Genomic DNA, 18,474 nt, shown 5'->3' with positions numbered 1-18,474 from the left:
AATTACATAGACACAGGCATCGGGTGGAGCATACAGAAGTGAAGCATTAACCAGGTCAGTCCATAAGAGGGTCGTTTAGGAGTGTGGTCACAGAGGGGAAGAAGCTGTTTCTGAGTCTGTTCGTGCGTGTTCACAGACTTCTGTATCTGCTGCCTGATGGAAGAAGTTGTAAGCCGGGTGGGAGGGGGTCTTTGATTATGCTGTCCGCTTTCCGCAAGTAGTGGAAGGTGTTGATGGAGTCAATGGATGGGAGGCGGTTTCGTGTGATGGACTGGGCAGTGTTCACAATTCTCTGAAGTCTCTTGTGGTCCTGGGCCGAGCAGTTGCCATACCCAGGCTGTGATGCAGCCTGATAGGATGCTTTCTATGGCGCACCTGTAAAAGTTGGTAAGAGTCAATGTGGACATGCCGAATTTCTTTAGTTTCCAGAGGAGGGAGAGATGCTGTTGTGCTTTCGTGGTGGTAGCGTCGGCATGGGTGGACCAGGACAGATTTTGCTGATGTGCACCCCTAGGAATTTGAAGCTGTCAACCATCTCCACCTCGGCACCGCTGGTGCAAACAGTAGTGTGTACGATACTTTGCATCCTGAAGTCAATGAGCAACTCTTTAGTTTTGCGGGCAGTGAGGGAGAGGTTGTTATCATTATACCACTCCCCTAGGTTCTCTATCTCCCTCCTGTATGCTGACTCGTCCTTGTTCGAGATCCAGCCCACTATTGTCGTATCGTCAGCCAACGTGTAGATGGAATTGGTGACACATTTTGGCATGCAGTCTTGTCTGTACAGGGCGTATAGTAGGGCGCTAAGTACGCAGCCTTGAGGGGCCCCGGTAATGAGGAGTATCGGGGAGGAGATGTTGGTCTTTATTCTTACTGATTGTGGTCTGTATAGTGTGTCCTGACAGTTTCTGACCATCCTTCCGTCCATGACGAAATGACGATCCGAGGTTGGGAAAAACAATTACAACGCCGACAAAAAGTTTAATACAGTCAATGTTATTGCAATGATTCAGAAAGCAATGGGTTTTGTCTCATTGGAAATCGGCAGTGCAGCAGATGTTGAATTAAATAAATTATAGATATATTCTGTCGGAATCTCAGATGGGTTCGTCAGTGTGGCATTATATTTGTATTTGTCATTCAGGATTGCAGCATTTCAAATTAGATAACCTTGGCCTCTTTTTACTGACATCAGCCTCTTCTGCAGGCCCATCCTTTCATCGGTGTGAGTGTGTGTGTGTCTGTGAATGTGTCTGTATGTGAATGTGTCTGTGGGTCTGTGAATGTGTTTATGTGTGAATGTTTGTGGGTCTGTGAACCTGTTTGTGTGTGAATGTCTGTGGGTCTGTGAGTGTTTGTGAATGGCTGTTGATCTGGAAATATGTTTGTGCGTGAATGTCTGTGGGTCTGTGAGTGTGTATGAATGGCTGTGGGTCTGTGAATGTGTATGTGTGTGAATGTCTGTGGGTCTCTGATTGTGTAAGTGCGTCAATGACTGTGGGTCTGTGAATGTGTTTTCGTGTGAGTGTCTGTGAATGTCTGTGGGTCTGTGAATGAGTTTGTGTGTGAATATCTGTGGGTCTATGAGTGTGTATGTGTGTGAATGTCTGTGGGTCTGTGAGTGTGTATGAATGGCTGTGGGTCTGTGAATGTGTATGTGTGTGAATGTCTGTGGGTCTGTGATTGTGCAAGTGCGTCAATGACTGTGGGTCTGTGAATGTGTTTTCGTGTGAGTGTCTGTGAATGTCTGTGGGTCTGTGAATGAGTTTGTGTATGAATGGCTGTGGGTCTGTTAGTGTGTATGTGTGTGAATGTCTGTGGGTCTGTGAGTGTGTATGAATGGCTGTGGGTCTGTGAGTGTGTATGTGTGTGAATATCTGTGGGTCTGTGACTGTGTGTGAATGGCTGAGGGTCTGTGAATGTGTATGTGTGTGAATATCTGTGTGTCTGAACGTCTGTGAATGTCTGTGGGTGTGTGAATGTGTTTGTGTGTGAATGGCGGTGGGTCTGTGAATGTGTGTGTGTAAATGTCTGTGGGTCTCTGAATGTGTCTGTGTCTGAATGCCTGCATGTCGGTGAAGGTGTCTGTGCGTGAATGTCTGTGGGTCTATTAATGTGTGTGTGTGTGTGTGTGTGTGTGTGTGTGTGTTTGAATGTCTGTGGGTCTGTGAATGTGTTTGCGTGTGAATGTCTGTAGGTCTGAGAATGTGTCTTTGTGTGAATGTCTGTGGGTCTTTGAATGTGTTAGTGTGTGAATATCTGTGTGTCTGTGAATGTGTGTGTGTGTGTGTGTGTGAATGTCTATTGGTCTGTGACTGTGTTTGTGTGTGAATATCCGTGGGTCTGTGTATGTGTGAATGTCTGTGGGTCTGTGAGTGTGTGTGAATGTCTGTGAGTGTCTGTGAATGGCTGTGAGTCTGGAAATATGTTTGTGTGTGAATGTCTGTGGGTCTCTGAGTGTGTGTGAATGGCTGTGGGTCTGTGAAAGTGTGTGAATATCTGTGCATATGTGATTGTGTATGTGTGTGAATGTCTGTGGGTCTGTGAGTGTCTGAGAATGGCTGTAAGTCTGGAAATATGTTTGTGTGTGAATGTCTGTGGGTCTGTGAGCGTGTATGTGTGTGGATGTCTGTGGGTCTGTGCATCTGTCTGTGAGTGAATCTCTGTGTGTCTATGAATGTGCCTGTGTGTGAATATCTGTGGGTCTGTGAGTGTGTGTGAATGTCTGTGAGTGTCTGTGAATGGCTGTGAGTCTGGAAATATGTTTGTGTGTGAATGTCTGTGGGTCTGTGCATGTGTCTGTGAGTGAATCTCTGTGTGTCTATGAATGTGCCTGTGTGTGAATATCTGTGGGTCTGTGAATGTGTGTGTGAGTGTCTGTGGGTTCGTGAATGTGTTTGTGTGTGAATATCCGTGGGTCTGTGAATGTGTGTGTGTAAATGTCTGTGTGTCTGTGAATCTGTCTGTGTGTGAATGCCTGTGGGTTTATGAATGTGTGTGTGTGTGTGTGTGTTTGTAAATGTCGTGGGGTCTGTGAATGTGTGTGTGAACGTCTGTGGGTCTGTGAATGTGTTCGATGTGAATGCCTGTGGGTCTGAGAATGTGTCTGTGTGCGAATGCCGGTATGTCTGTGAAGGTGTCTGTTTGTGAATGTCTGTGGGTCGATGAATGTGTCTGTGTGAATGACTATGGGTCTGTGAATGTGTTTGTGTGTGAATATCCATGGGTGTGAATGCGTGTGTGAATATCTGTGCGTCTGTGAATTGTGTTTGCGTGTGAAGGTATGTAGGTCTGTAAATGTGTGTGTGAATGTCTGTGGATCTGTGACTGTGTTTGTGTGTGAATGTCTGTGCGTCAGTGAATGTGTCTGTGTGTAAATGTCTGGGTCTCCGAATGTGTGTGTGAATGTCTGTGAGTCTGAGAATGTGTTTGTGTGTGACTGTCTGTAGGTCTGTGAATGTGTGTGTGTAAATGTCTATGGGTCTGTGAGTGTGTCTGTGTGTGAATGCCTGTGTGTATGTGAAGGTGTCTATTTGTGAATGTCTGTGTATCTGCTAATGTGTATGTGTGAATGTCTGGGGGTCTGTGAATGTATTTGTGTGTGAATGTCCGTACGTCTGTGACTGTGTGTGTGTGTGAATTCCTGTGGGTCTGTAAATGTGTCTCTGTGTGAATATCTGTAGGTCTGTAAATGTGTGTGTGAATGTCTGTTTGTCTGTGCAATGTGTCTGTGTGTGAATGTCTGTGGGTTTATGAATGTGTGTGTGTGAATGTCTTGGAGTCTGTGAATGTGTGTGTGTGTGTGTAAATGTCTTGTGGTCTGTGAACGTCTGTGTGTGTGTGAATGTCTGTGGGTCTGTGAATGTGTTGCATGTGAATGCCTGTTGGTCTGAGAATGTGTCTGTGTGTGAATGCCGGTATCTCTGTGAAGGTGTCTGTTTGTGAATGTCTGTGGGTCGATGAATGTGTGTGTGTGTGAATGTCTATGGGTCTGTGAATGTGTTTGTGTGTGAATATTCGTGGATGTGAATGCGTGTGTGAATGTCTGCGTCTGTGTATTGTGTTTGCGTGTGAAGGTATGTAGGTCTGTAAATGTGTGTGTGTGTAAATGTCTGTGGATCTGTGAGTGTGTCTGTGTGTGAATGCCTGTATCTCTGTGAAGGTGTCTATTTGTGAATGTCTGTGTCTCTGTGAATGTGTCTGTGTGTGAATGTCTGTGGGTCTATGAATGTGTGTGTGTGAATGTCTGTGCGTCTGTGAATATAACTGTGTATGAATATCTGTGGGTCTGTGACTGTGTTTGTGTGTGAATGTCTGTGCGTCTGTGAAATGTGTTTGTGTGTGACTCTCTGTAGGTCTGTGAATGTGTGTCTGTAAATGTCTGTGGGTCTGTGAGTGTGTCTGTGTGTGAATTCTTATATGTCTGTGAAGGTGTCTATCTGTGAATGTCTGTGTGTCTGCGAATGTGTGTGTTTGTGAATGTCTGGGGGTCTGTGAATGTGTTTGTGTGTGAATGTCTGTACGTCTGTGACTGTGTGTGTGTATGAATTCCTGTGGGTCTGTAAATGTGTCTCTGTGTGAATATCTGTAGGTCTGAGAATGTGTGTGAATGTCTGTTTGTCTGTGCAATGTGTCTGTGTGTGAATGTCTGCGAGTGTGTTTGTGTGTGAATATCTGTGAGTCTGTGAATGCGTGTGTGAATGTCTGTGGGTCCCTGAATGTGTTTGCGTGTGAATATCTGTATGTCTATGAATGTGTCTGTGTGTGAATGTCTGTGGGTCTGTGTACATGTCTGTGTTTGAATGTCTGAGTGTCTGTGAATGTATTTGTGTGTGAATGTCTGATGGTCTGTGAATGGGTCTGTGTGTGGGTCTGCATGTCCGTGTGTACATTGCATGATTGCCTGAACCTCTGTTTGCCTTTGTTGCGCCTGTCTATGTGTTTCTTTTGCTGTGTGAGTGTCTGTATGTGTCTCTGAATGTGTGTTCATGTGTTTGCGCATGTGTCTATGTATGTTTTTGTTTTCTGTGTGTTGCTGCTTCACCGATCTCTGGAAGATCTATCTACATTTGATACATGTCCACAGATGTTAGCAAGGAGGGTCTTCGCGGGGGCCACATGGATGGGATTGCTGTTTCAATGACGAGTGTAGTCGTTAATTTGAGTGTTGGGATACAATAACAACAGAATTATGAAGCTGCCGGATATGGTCAAGAGTAAAATAATAGACTTCCTTCTGCTCTCCATTTCCGGGTCATTCTGTTTCTCTCCCTTGCGCTGACACTTTAATGACGTTCAAGCTCGCCTGCACATTAAAATGAACCGAAATACCAAAGAGTTAAGGATCAGAATGACACCCTCAGCAGGCTGCCTTATTGCGAACGCCAGGTTTGCCTTGAAAAGGTAAAGTTGAGCAGCCTACTTCAACCAAGAGAGAGACGGCGGAGGGGTGGCGAGAGTGAGACATTTGCAGATACAATTTGAAACTAGTAGCACAGGAGCCCTGTAACCAGATTGATTGGGAAGCATTGGTTACTTGGCAATCTACTGGAAGGTACTGCTTTTCATCAATTGATGGGAACGATGACCTATGCCGGCACGGTAGCACAGTGGTTAGCATTGTTACTTCATGGAACCAGGGACCAGGATTTGTTTCCCTTCTGCGGAGTCTGCACATTCTCCCCGTGTCTGCGTGGGTTTCCTCCGGGTGCTCTGGATTCCTCCCACAAGTCCCGAAAGCTGTACTCATTAGGTAAATTGGACGTTCTGAATTCTCCCTCCGTGTACCCGAACAGGTGCCGTAGTGTGAGGACTAGTGGATTTTCTCAGTAACTTCATTGCAGTGTTAATGTAAGATGACTTGTGACACTAATAAAGATTATTATTTCTACAACGGTAAAAAACAAAAATCCGCTATTACTTTCCCAGTCCTACTTTTACTATGTTTATGCCAATACACAGCTCGAAAGAACCCAACTGGGACTCCCCTGGTGTCGATGCCAAAACTGGCCGGGTTTAAACAGAAGTTTCACTGCACATTTTGGGTTCCCCACCTCTTTTAACGGTAAGAAGTCTTACAACACCAGGTTAAAGTCCAACAGGTTTGTTTCAAACACGAGCTTTCGGAGCACGGCTCCTTCTTCAGGTGAATGGAAAGGCTTGTTCCAGAAATGTTTATATAGACACAGTCAGAGATGCCCCGGAATGCGAGCACCTGCAGGCAATCAAATCATCAAAGATGCAGAGAGAGAGGTAACTCCAGGTTAAAGAGGTGTGAATTGTCCCAAGCCAGTTCAGTCGGTAGGCCTCTGCAAGTCCAGACTTGTTGGTGGGGGCCGAATGTAATGCGACATGAATCCCAGATCCCGGTTGAGTCCGCATTCATGCGTGCGGAACTTAGCTATAAGTTTTTGCTCAGCAATTTTGCGTTGTCGCGTCTCCTGAAGGCCTCCTTGTAGAATGCTGACCCGGAGATCAGAGGCTGTATGCCCTTGACTGCTGAAGTGTTCCCCAACTGGAAGGGAACAGTCCTGCCTGTTGATAGTCGCACGATGCCCGTTTATTCGTTGTCGCAGTGCCTGCATGGTCTCGCCAATGTACCACGCTTCGGGACATCCTTTCCAAAAGGATGTCCCGAAGCGTGGTACATTGGCGAGACCATGCAGACACTGCGACAACGAATAAACGGGCATCGTGCGACTATCAACAGGCAGGACTGTTCCCTTCCAGTTGGGGAACACTTCAGCAGTCAAGGGCATACAGCCTCTGATCTCCGGGTCAGCATTCTACAAGGAGGCCTTCAGGAGACGCGACAACGCAAAATTGCTGAGCAAAAACTTATAGCTAAGTTCCGCACGCATGAATGCGGACTCAACCGGGATCTGGGATTCATGTCGCATTACATTCGGCCCCCACCAACAAGTCTGGACTTGCAGAGGCCTACCGACTGAACTGGCTTGGGACAATTCACACCTCTTTAACCTGGAGTTACCTCTCTCTCTGCATCTTTGTTGATTTGATTGCCTGCAGGTGCTCGCATTCCGGGGCATCTCTGACTGTGTCTATATAAACATTTCTGGAACAAGCCTTTCCATTCACCTGAAGAAGGAGCCGTGCTCCGAAAGCTCGTGTTTGAAACAAACCTGTTGGACTTTAACCTGGTGTTGTAAGACTTCTTACTGTGCTCACCCCAGTCCAACGCCGGCATCTCCACATCTTTTAACGGTGGGAGCACGCAGTCAGCTTGTCTGACGGGAAATCATTGCCACTTCGTCAGTCCCATGTGGATTATGACACCCACGCCCACATGCTCCGGGGAATGTGGGGATGGAGGGGGCCGGACTCGTTTAGTTTCGGGCTGTGCATCGTAAACCCACGGTTAGGGTCAGGCGGTGTGCACCAGTAAGTTGAACGCCGCTTCTGTCTGGAACGCCGAATACGAATCTTTGCTGGAGGCTGTGCACTGTGGACTCCCCGTCAGAAATGGCCAATGTTGGGGTCACTCCCTCTGAATCTGTTTCTATAACGTCTCTCAAGTTGGTGTGGTGACCACCTGAGCATTCTGCTCTGGACTCTGCATGCATCGGATTCGGATGGACAAGAACCTCTCCTTCACGAAGAACTTTACAATAAATTGGTCGCCTGGACCTAATGTGATCCAAGTGTATTTGCATTATTCGACCCTGGACTTGCACTTGGCCGAATACCTGGACTAACTGGAAAATCTATGGAAGCTCCGTGGTGCTCGGAGGAGCAGAGGCCTGCAAAATTGGTGAATTTGACTGGGTGTAAGCCCTCGCGGTCTACCTGGTCACCCAAGTACCCCATCTCTTTTATGTGGAAAACACACTTGGCTCTGAGGAGGAAGACGCCAGGCTGCCAAGCAGAAGAATGTTATCTAAACGTACCGCTGCATTCGGTACCCTGTGCAGGATATTCTCCATTGACCGCTGGAATATGGCACAGGCCGACAACATGCCCGTAGGCATCTTGGTTTATTCAAACAGGTCGCAATGCAATGTTAATCGTGAAATATCGACCGGAGGCCCAGTCAAATTCGAGTTGTAAACATAGAGGGCGAAATTCTCCGCACCCGCGGAAAGTCGGCAAACCGTCGTAAAAATCGGGACCGTTTTACGACGGTCGCGAAGGCTTCATTTCCCGACGGATTCAGTTCCTGGAAATGGGCTAGTAGCGCGGCCGCGTCAATTACGTGTGTGATGACGACGGAACGCGACGACGACACGAACCCGCCCATGTGACGCAGCCCGACGCCGTAAAAAGGCGCGGGCGACCACAGAATCTGTCGGGCAGGATGTCGGAGCCGAGGAGAGCTGCTCCTCGCTTTCTAGATGCAGACGTCGAGGCGCTGCTCGATGCCGTGGGGCAGAGGAGGGGCATCATCCGCCCGCGGAGAGGGCATCGCCAACCTGCCAGCACGGTACGCCAGGCCTGGCGTGACGTGGCTGCTGCCGTCAGTGCTGTGGGGCAGACCCCTCGCTCAGCAGAGCAATGTCGGAAGAAGTTACACGACCTCACCAGGTCTGCCAGGGTAAGTGCCATGAGGGTGCCCCCTAGTCACAACCATCCCTCCCCCTTAACTGCCCGGGGGGGGGGGGGAGAGGGATTGGGGCAGAGTTATTTGAGGGTGGTTCACAAAGTTGTCACAGACCCAGCGCTCTGGCCCCGAGGAGAGATGCAATCATCTGATGACAACTTGCCCCCCCCCAACTGTGCCAGTATCTGAACGGACTGCTGATACCTACCGTTTTGTAATGATCTATTTATGTTCCCTCCCCCAACAGGCCAAGGCCGGTCATAACCACCGTGAGCGGCACAAGACTGGAGGGGGTTCGCCCAACATGCACCCCCTCAGCACCTTTGAACAGAGGGCACTGGACCTTGTTCGGGGGTCTGCCAGCCGCGATATCGCGCAATGCGAGGTTGGCGGAACTGCAGCAAGTGAGACAACCCTCCCTGACAAACACCCCCCCCCTCCCCATCCTCTGTCCCTTCACACACCCTGCCCACTGGGACACCTCCCCCATCCTCTGTCCCTTCACACACCCTGCCCACTGGGACACCTCCCCCATCCTCTGTCCCTTCACACACCCTGCCCACTGGGACACCTCCTCCATCCTCTGTCCCTTCACACACCCTGCCCACTGGGACACCTCCCCATCCTCTGTCCCTTCACACACCCTGCCCACTGGGACACCTCCCCATCCTCTGTCCCTTCACACACCCTGCCCACTGGGACCGTCCAGTGGCCTGCCGAGCAAATCAAAATAACCCGTCTCATTCTCCTCCCTAGGACATGATGCCGAACGACCAGGGCCGTCTGGCTGCAGACGGAGACAGGAATCTGCCGCCACCTCACCCGGGGCCTCACAACAGAGGGTGCCCGATCAGCGGGCAGCCCTATCCGCCCCAACCCAATCTGCGGACCAGGACGCACAGAGGGTTTGAAGTCCACCACCACCACCAGAAATGGCCAGGGACAACCCTCCTGTCGCTGAGCAGCCCCACACCATGGACGAGGACCTAAGCATTGAGAGCGTCGGGCTTGCGGCACTGCTTTCTCCCACCACATCCATCATCCCAGAGATACACACCCCGGCGGGCCTATTTAGTGATGAGTCTCCTGGGGCACAGTCTGGTTGGCACATCACAGATGAGCAGGTACAGCAGGTGGAGGTCGGAGCAACAGAGGGCCCGGACTCGCGGAGGCCAGACCAGGCCCAGGATGCAGCTGGCTCCCAGACGTTTTCGGAGTTCCTGGAGTTTATCAATCCACCCGCACAGCCGATGCCTCAGGAAACCCAGGGAAACAATGACGGGATGAGGGCTCCCTTCCAGACTCTGCAGACGCTGTTAGAGGAGTCGAACCGCGTCCAAGAGCAGGGAGTGGTGCCGCTCATGGCAGAGACCCAGGCCGACACCGCACGGGTGGCATCCGCGGTTGAGGCAATGGGTCAGGTTATGCAAGACGTTGGGGTTAATCTGCACGCGTCATCCTCGGCCCTGGACAGGGTTGCCCTCTCACAGGCAGCAATGTGCCAGAGCCAAACCGACATTGCTGGCGCCCTGCGGGCCATGGCCGAGTCCCAGCAGTCGCTGGCACAGTCCCAGCTGTCAGTCGCGGAGACCATCAACCGCCTGACACATGTGCTGGATGGCATCGTGCACACACAGGTTGAGATCGCAGAGTCCCTGGCGGGAATGTCTAACTCCCTGGACTCCGTCTCTGCAAACCTTCGGATCCTGGTGGATACCGTTGCAGGCCTCCAGGACTGGCAGCGCCAGGTGTCGGTGGTGCGACCGGGAACCTCCCCGCTCGCACCACTGTCCCAAAGTGAGGCCCGGGGGCCACCGGGCTCCCCGAGGGAGGAGGAGGTTTCGGGGCCCGTCCCATTAACTCCATCACGGGACGTCCCGGAATTCTCGGCCTCCCCCCGTCCCATCCCTGGTGCATCGGGTGGGCAGCAGGCAGAGCAGGGTGGCACAATGTCACCCGAGACGCCCGCAGAGCAGCCTGGCCCATCAAGGCCGGGTCGCCCCAGGAAACGCTTGGCCAAGGAGAAACGAGTCGAGGGGGGCGATTCGCAGCAATCCTCCTCCACTCCTGCTGTATCATCTGGGGAATCACTGAGACGTAGTGGTAGGGCCCGTAAGGCAACTAAGATAGACACTGAGTAAGTTGGCACGGGTGAAGGGCACAGATTAGTTGTAGGGGCTAGGGCACCTGTAAATAATTGTTAATATTAAACGCACTGTTCCACCTTACTTGTAATACCGTGTGATTGTTCCACAGCCACAGGAATCGTGATGGTGACCGAGTGTCGCTGGGGGTGACGGGTGGTGAAACCTCGGTGCCGGGTGTGCAGTCCCTGCCCCTACCCCCCTCCCACAGCTAGCCCACGCGGGCACGTGATGGAGTGTCAGTGACGAACTCAGCGGCCACCAAGGTGGATGGTTCACCTATTGCCATGGGTCAGACTCTCTCTAACGATTCTGAGATCACAGCTCTGCACAGAGCGGGCTGTCATCATTCCACATGGCACTGATCACACCCGCTGACACAGCCATCAATGTTGTGCCATTCCGTCTGTACCCAGTGATAAGCGTCATGTCGAAGCGGAGCAGTGCACACTGAGGGGGGGGGTTGTGGTGGTGGCAGTTGTGTGGTGACCCTCTGCATGACTAGCGATGCAGGTGGTGGTTTGGTGTTCATCGGGGACGTCACATGCGATGCGTAAACAGTGCTGCCACCATGGCGTTGCGTGCCCGCCGTCCTTGCCGGGTCCGTCGTGCCGCCTCCTGGACATCACCAGCACCTGGGTCGTGTCTGCGTGCTGCGCCCGCCACTCCGCCAGCGTCCTCCTCCTCCTCCTCCTCCTCCTCCTCTGTGCTGGCACCACTGCCACTAGCTTCTCCCTCCGCCTCCTGCAACAGGTCATCTCCCCTCTGCATCGCGATGTTGTGCAGCGCACAGCAGACCACTACAATGCGAGCGACCCTGTCGGCCTGGTACTGCAGGGCCCCTCCGGAGCGGTCCAGGCACCTGAATCTCATCTTCAGGAGGCCAAGGCAGCGCTCCACCACACCCCTGGTTGCTGCATGGGCCTCGTTGTATCGTGTTTCCGCATTGGTCTAAGGCCTCCGTATAGGCGTCATCAGCCAAGACCTCAGCGGATAACCCCTGTCACCTAGCAACCAGCCCCTCAGCCGGGGGGGACGTCCCTCAAACATCGCAGGGATGAACGACTGCGCTAGTATGTAGGAGTCATGCACACTCCCTGGGAACATTGCACAGACGTTCATGAACCTCATGTGGGGGTCGCATACCACCTGGACATTAATGGAGTATGTCCCCCTCCTGTTTGTGAACACTTCCTTGTCCACAGCAGGCGGGCGCATGGGGACGTGAACACAGTCGATTGACCCCTGAACCCTCGGTATCCCGGCCACACTGGCAAATCCACGGGCTCGTGAGTCTTGACTTGCTCGGTCCTCGGGAAAGGTGATGTAGCGATCGGCGATGGCATAGAGGGCGTCGGTCACATCCCGGATGCACCTGTGCACCGATGACTGGGAGATCCCAGAGACGTCCCCTCTCGGAGACTGGAAGGAGCCGGTAGCATAGAAGTTCAGAGTGACCGTCACCTTGATGGCTACCGGGATCGCGTGTCCTCCCCCCGTTCCACGTGGGGCGAGGTGCGACAGGAGTTCGCAGATATGTATCACCGTCTGCCTACTCAGCCGGAGTCTCCTCCTGCAGATGATGTCCGGCATTGTTAGGAAAGAGACCCGGACACGGTACACCCTCGGCTTTGGTCGTCGCCTCTGACGCCGTGGCTGCACCCTCACTCTCTCCTCTTCCTCTTCCTCCTCCTCCTCCTCCTCCTCCTCCTCCTCCTCCTCCTCCCCCCCCCCCATGCTGCTCGACGACTGGCAACTCCTCGGCCCTTCCCTCTGCTGCTGCAGCTGGCCCTGCAGCCACTGCGGGTTGTGGGTGTGGATGCTGCTGCATCTCCAAATCCAGTAGAGCGGCCCCAACCACTGCGCAGAACATAGCCGTTCTGTTCCCATGCATCGTGCTAACCTACAGAAGGGTGGTGGGAGGCAGAGAAACGGGACATGTTAGACGGAGGTTAGTCGACACCTCGGCAGCCGCCAGCCATGGGATACCAGTGTGTCCCGGTGGCCTGGTCGCGCTGCTGACACGCGGTCAGCCTAACCCCTGGTCACTTTCTGCATCCAACGGCCAGTAAACTATGGCCTCCTCACGGGTGCGTCAGTGGCCTGTGTCCGGAAGCCACAGGGGAACCAGCGGCCGTGTCCTCGTCACCTGCACACCATGGCATGGTGGCAGACATTTTGTTACGGGCTTGGACGGCTCACTCTCTACCTAACACCCCCCCTCCGTCGCCCCCCACTGCCCCCTCCGTCGCCCCCCACTGCCCCCTCCGTCTCCCCCACTGCCTCCCCCGTCTCCCCCACTGCCTCCCCCGTCTCCCCACTGCCTCCCCCGTCTCCCCCACTGCCTCCCTGTCTCCCCCACTGCCTCCCCCGTCTCCCCCACTGCCTCCCCCGTCTCCCCCCCACTGCCCCCTCCGTCTCCCCCACTGCCCCCCCCCCGTCTCCCCCCCCCACTGCCCCCGTTCTGGACCCCCTCCCGTTCCCAGGGATGCCTTCCCCGTTGTGGCCAGACTCGAGCGGTGCGCTGAACGGTGCGCTGAGCGGTGCGCAGAGTGGTGCCCTGACCTCCTCCAAGCAGTCGTCAGCCAGGCCGACTGGTTGACGAATTTAAAAAGCAGGTGTGTTTCACGACGTCCAAACAGGGCGCCATGACGTCGGGACTTCGGCCCATCCGGTCCGGTGAATAGCGGGGGGGCTCTCAGTGGCGATTCTGGTCGTGTCAGGGGCGGGAAGGAGGCGTCTGTCGGGAAACGCGACTCCGACAATTTGCGGGGTTTGGAGAATAGCGGGAGGGCGTCGGAACAGCGTCGCCGTAAAAATTTCCGACGCCCGCTATTCTCCGAACCGTCGTGAGTCCGGAGAATCGCGCCCAGAGGGCGAGATTCTCCGCACTCCCGACGGTGCGGAGAAGCGTGGCTCGTAAAATTTTACGGCCACGCTGTTCCGACGCCCTCCCGCTATTCTCCCCCCCCCCCCCCATGCCCAACTCCCGACACGAATCGCTGCCGGCGTTTTTTTACGGCCGGCAGCGATTCACAGCTGATAGATGGGCCGAGTTCCCAGCCCTTTACGGCTGTTTTTACGAACGGCAAACACACCTGGTCTGGCCGTTCGTAAAAACGGCCGTAAACACTCGCATTTTATAACCATGGCACCGATTGCGGGCAGCGGGCCCGATGCCCGCGCACTATTTCCGCACAGACAGTGACCCAAGCTGGGAATCGAACCTGGGACCCTGGAGCTGTGAAGCAATTGTGCTATCCACAATGCTACCGTGCTGCCCCTAATCGTCCGGGGGTAGCTGGATATTCCCACCAGCCAGTCCGGAGGCTCATTTGTCCTCGTAGACAATTTAATGACAGAATATGACAGCGACAGGAAACAAATATGTATTTTATCTGTTTATAATAATCTGTAGGGACGGCCAATTTCCTGGGCTGCCTGGTTGTTATGGTCAGTTGGATCAAACCGCAGCTGGGTGGCAGCCGCTCTTACCTGGGAAGCTCTTGGGGAGACGTATAATGATTTTCTGAGGGTCTCATGGAATGTACAGCGCAGGAGGCCGTTCGGCCCATCGATTCGACACCGGCACTTGAAAGAGCACTCTGCCTAAACCCACGTCTCCACCTAATCCCAGTAACCCCACCAAATCTGCACAACTTTTGGACTGTGGGAGGCAACCGGAGCACCCGGAGGAAACCCACGCAGATACGGGGCGAAAGTGGAAACTCCACACAGTCACCCGAGTCTGGAATTCAACCCGAATTGCTGGAGCTGTAAAACTGTCTGAGACTGGATTTCATTTCGCAGGCTAGACGTTTTCAATTCCCCCTGATCTTCACACACAAAATGGACTGCAATGCTTTTGAAAAGCCTTGTGGAGCGAGCCACTGCTGTAACCACAGCCACGATGCCACAGGGGCAGGTGTCGGCGATAACGAGACAAAACAATGAAAGATCAGAGCGCGGCTGAGATAGTTAACGGAAATGGAATTACAGAAACATTGGGCGAGATTCTCCCAAAACGGGATAAATCGTAAAGCTGCCATAAAACCCGGTTTTACGGCAGCGCGCCCCTTCCCGACGGGGGGCCGATTCTGGTCCCCGGTCGGGGCTAGCAGCCCGACGCCGTAGGCTCCGGCAAGACGGGCTTAACGAAAATCGTTAAACCCGCTTGCCGGAGTTAGCGCCGGCTGACGCGTCATATGACGTCGGCCGCGCATGCGCAGTTTGGAAGACTCAAATCCGCGCATGCGCGGGTGACGTCATCGCGTTTTGCGCGAAACCCGCGCATGCGCGGGCCGGGTTGCCCCTCAGCCGCCCCGCGAATGGATACTGCGGGGCGGCGGAAGGACAAGTAGTGCGCGGGCATCGGGCCCGCTGCCCGCGATCGGTGCCCACCGATCGCGGGCCCATGGCACCCTTGGCACGGCCGTGATACGGCCGTGCCAATCGGTGCCATGGTTATTAATAGCGAGTTTGTGACGCCGTTTTTACGAACGGCAAGACCAGGTGTGTTTGCCGTTCGTAAAAACGGCGGAAAGGGCTGGGACTTCGGCCCATCTAACAGCTGAGAATCGCTGCCGGCCGTAAAAAAACGGCGGCAGCGATTCGGGTCGGGACTTCGGGGGGGGGGGGGGGGAGAATAGCGGGAGGGCGGCAAAAATGTCGGGAAGGCCCTCCCGCTATTCTCCCACCCGTCGTGGGGGGCGGAGAATTTCGCCCATTATTTCCGTCAGCGACCAGTAACGGATGTGATTCGCTGCTGTTTGGTTCCTCGTGATGAATTTCGACATGTCATATATTCCGTCCAGATAGAATCGGACATGCTACCGAATGAGATTCGACCCTGTCCCTTTCTTTAATCTCATCAAGGAATAAAATCCCCCGAGAATTCTTTGTTTGTCTAACTCTGACCAATTGAGAATTATCGGTTTGAATCGGACCATCCATCCGCTCCCACCTAGCATTTCCGGATCTATGTTCTCAATCACCCTTACTGACCAATCTTCCCACTTTGATCAATTTATTTAATTTATTACACACCTTGAGAAATTATTTTCCATGTCGGTGAACGTTTTACAAGTGTCCTAACATCTCCTTGTATTGCCAATGCCAACTTGTGTTGTGTTCCTGGATGAGGCTCCATGGAACGTGTCCCATCGTTCCTGCCGGCTATATCTCGAAATACTAACTGCTCGTATGTTATTCTCACAATATTGAGAACGGTAAGAGTACCCCAAGCATATTTTACCTTGCACAATATGACACTAATATACGGAGTTGTACAGGAAAGCCAGGTGGACTGAATTTGCAAAGAGGTATGCTTCCAGCACAGGTTGATAGCACTGTGGCTTCACAGCGCCAGGGTCCCAGGTTCGATTCCCGGCTGGGTCACTGTCTGTGTGGAGTCTGCACGTTCTCCCTGTGTCTGCGTGGGTTTCCTCCGGGTGCTCCGGTTTCCTCCCACAGTACAAAGACATGCAGGTTACGTGGATTGGCCACGATAAATTGTCCTTAGTGTCCAAAAAGTTTAGGAAGGGTTATTGGTTTGCGGGGATAGGGTGGAAGTGAGGGTTTAAGTGGGTCGGTGCAGACTCGATGGAACGAATGGCCTCCTTCTGCACTGTATGTTCTTTGTTATGTATGTGTTGTCAATTCAAACTCATTCTATGTAACAAGTAGAAAAGACAGTTCTCATTTTCTCTCAAAGATCAAATGTAATGAAATATTTCAGGTCGGAGAAATTGAAAGTATTTGATTTCTGCAGAGCCAATGAATTTATTTAATTAAACTTCTGACAAGGCCTAGGGGATGCAGGATACATTTCTTCAATTCTTCCCTGAAGTGTTTCTGGGTCACTGCGTAAATAAAAGTGTTTGTGCAGGAACTTAAACACCGAAGCATATAACCGGTTTGTTCCGCAATCGTAAACGAGTCATCATAGTTTGTGTGCAACAATTGGACATCAGTAAAATGAACACTAATGAAACAGATAAAGATTACAATCCACAGCATTATAAAGTTGCCAGATATAAAGAGCAGCAAAATAATGGATCGTCTTCGGTTTTCCATCTCGGGATCAATATCCTTGATATTGTTATTTCCCCGGAGGCCGGTCCTGATTCTGTTGGCCAGAATGATGTGCCTGATGGTCAGTGCATTGAGTATAATGATCAAAGCAAACGGTGCAAATGGGGTTAAAATAGTTTCCAACCAGAAAAGTGCGATCCACATGGGGAAGGTGTAGAAGCTTTGTTTTGTACTGCATGACCACGGCTCGTTGTCAATTAATTCTCGGGGTTCATATATAAAGTAGCATGGTACATTTTGTAGAACGCTCAAGGAACAGACGGCTGTAATTACCACAGCTGCAGTCTTCTCTGTGCAATATTTAGTTTGCAATGTGCGGTAACATATTGCAATAAATCGATCAAAGGTGAAAGCTACGGTTAACCAAACAGACCAATCAACTGAAATAAATAGAAAGAGCAGATTGAGACGACAAATGGGAGTGTAGTTCAGGAATGAATAGGGGAAATATGCATCTTTAATCTCGTACAGAATTACTTCGAATATCAGGACCAGGAGATCACCCACGGACATAGCCACGAGGTAAAGAGTGATGCATTTGGAGAGGCCGCACTTTCCACGGGAGAGAACGAAGATTGTCACCAAGTTAGCTGAAAAACAGAAACTACATCAGAAACTCGATTTATTCTGATGGATGTTCATTCGACATTTCTTTCAATGAAATTCCAGCGATTATTTTTACTCTTTTGACTTCAATATGTGTCCTATTCTGTCAAACAGGTGAAGCAATAACAAAAATACACAATTTATCCTGTAATGCTTATGAACAGAACGGTAACATGAAAACATTGGCATGGTTACATCTGGATAAGCATATATGATTAAATACAGGGGGAAAACAGATTTGGTACAACTGGAACATTTTGCGTCTGGACAGGTACTTATAGCTGTTGTTGCAACGATCGGGCCTCAGATATTTTTAATCCATATCCATGCCAGACATAATTGTTGACGGTGCACACTAATGTAGAAAAATAAACTCTGAGGATATGTCTGTAAACGGAAACATGAAGAAAAGTATCTGGAATGCAGAGTGTTTGTTTTTCTCTATCCATGGGATGTGGGCGCCGATGTTTCCAGCATTTATTCCCCATCTCCAATTGCTTGACCATTTCAATTGGTAATGAGTGAACTACGTTGCTGTGAATCTGGAGTCACCAGTAGGCTTGGCTTGAGCAGGGATGGATGGTGGATTTCCTTCGCTAAAGGAGATTAGTGAACCAAGAGGGTTTTTTTGTTCAATATTGGATGATGGTTTATGACCATCATTTGACTTTTGATCACTGAGTTTTACTGGATTTAGAATATGCCCATCTTCAATGTTAGTACTCAACCCGATTCCCTGGATTAGTAGCTTGCTGATCGAGTTTCTACAATTTCACAGTGCTTAACTGAAACTTCATCGGAACACTGCCTGTAATTTGATCCCCATATGTAAGACAGGGGCAGGAGTTTCCGTTTCTGAGACTGACTGTTGACGCCAATGCAGAATCCGTGGACTTTAAGACAGAAAAATCGGAGCCGCACCTGGACTCATTCCATTACTGTTAAGGGGCTAGCACCGGCGCAACGTGGAACACAACCAATTACACTGAAAAGTGGTCTGGGAGGCACCAGGCCCGTGATTGACACTCGGGAGGCTGACACGCTGCAGCCTCACACACACATTCCAATCTCCAC

Source organism: Scyliorhinus canicula, chromosome 20 (genome assembly GCF_902713615.1).
Source record: "Scyliorhinus canicula chromosome 20, sScyCan1.1, whole genome shotgun sequence".
NCBI classification, from domain to species: domain Eukaryota; kingdom Metazoa; phylum Chordata; class Chondrichthyes; order Carcharhiniformes; family Scyliorhinidae; genus Scyliorhinus; species Scyliorhinus canicula.
This window is presented reverse-complemented; position numbering follows the sequence as displayed.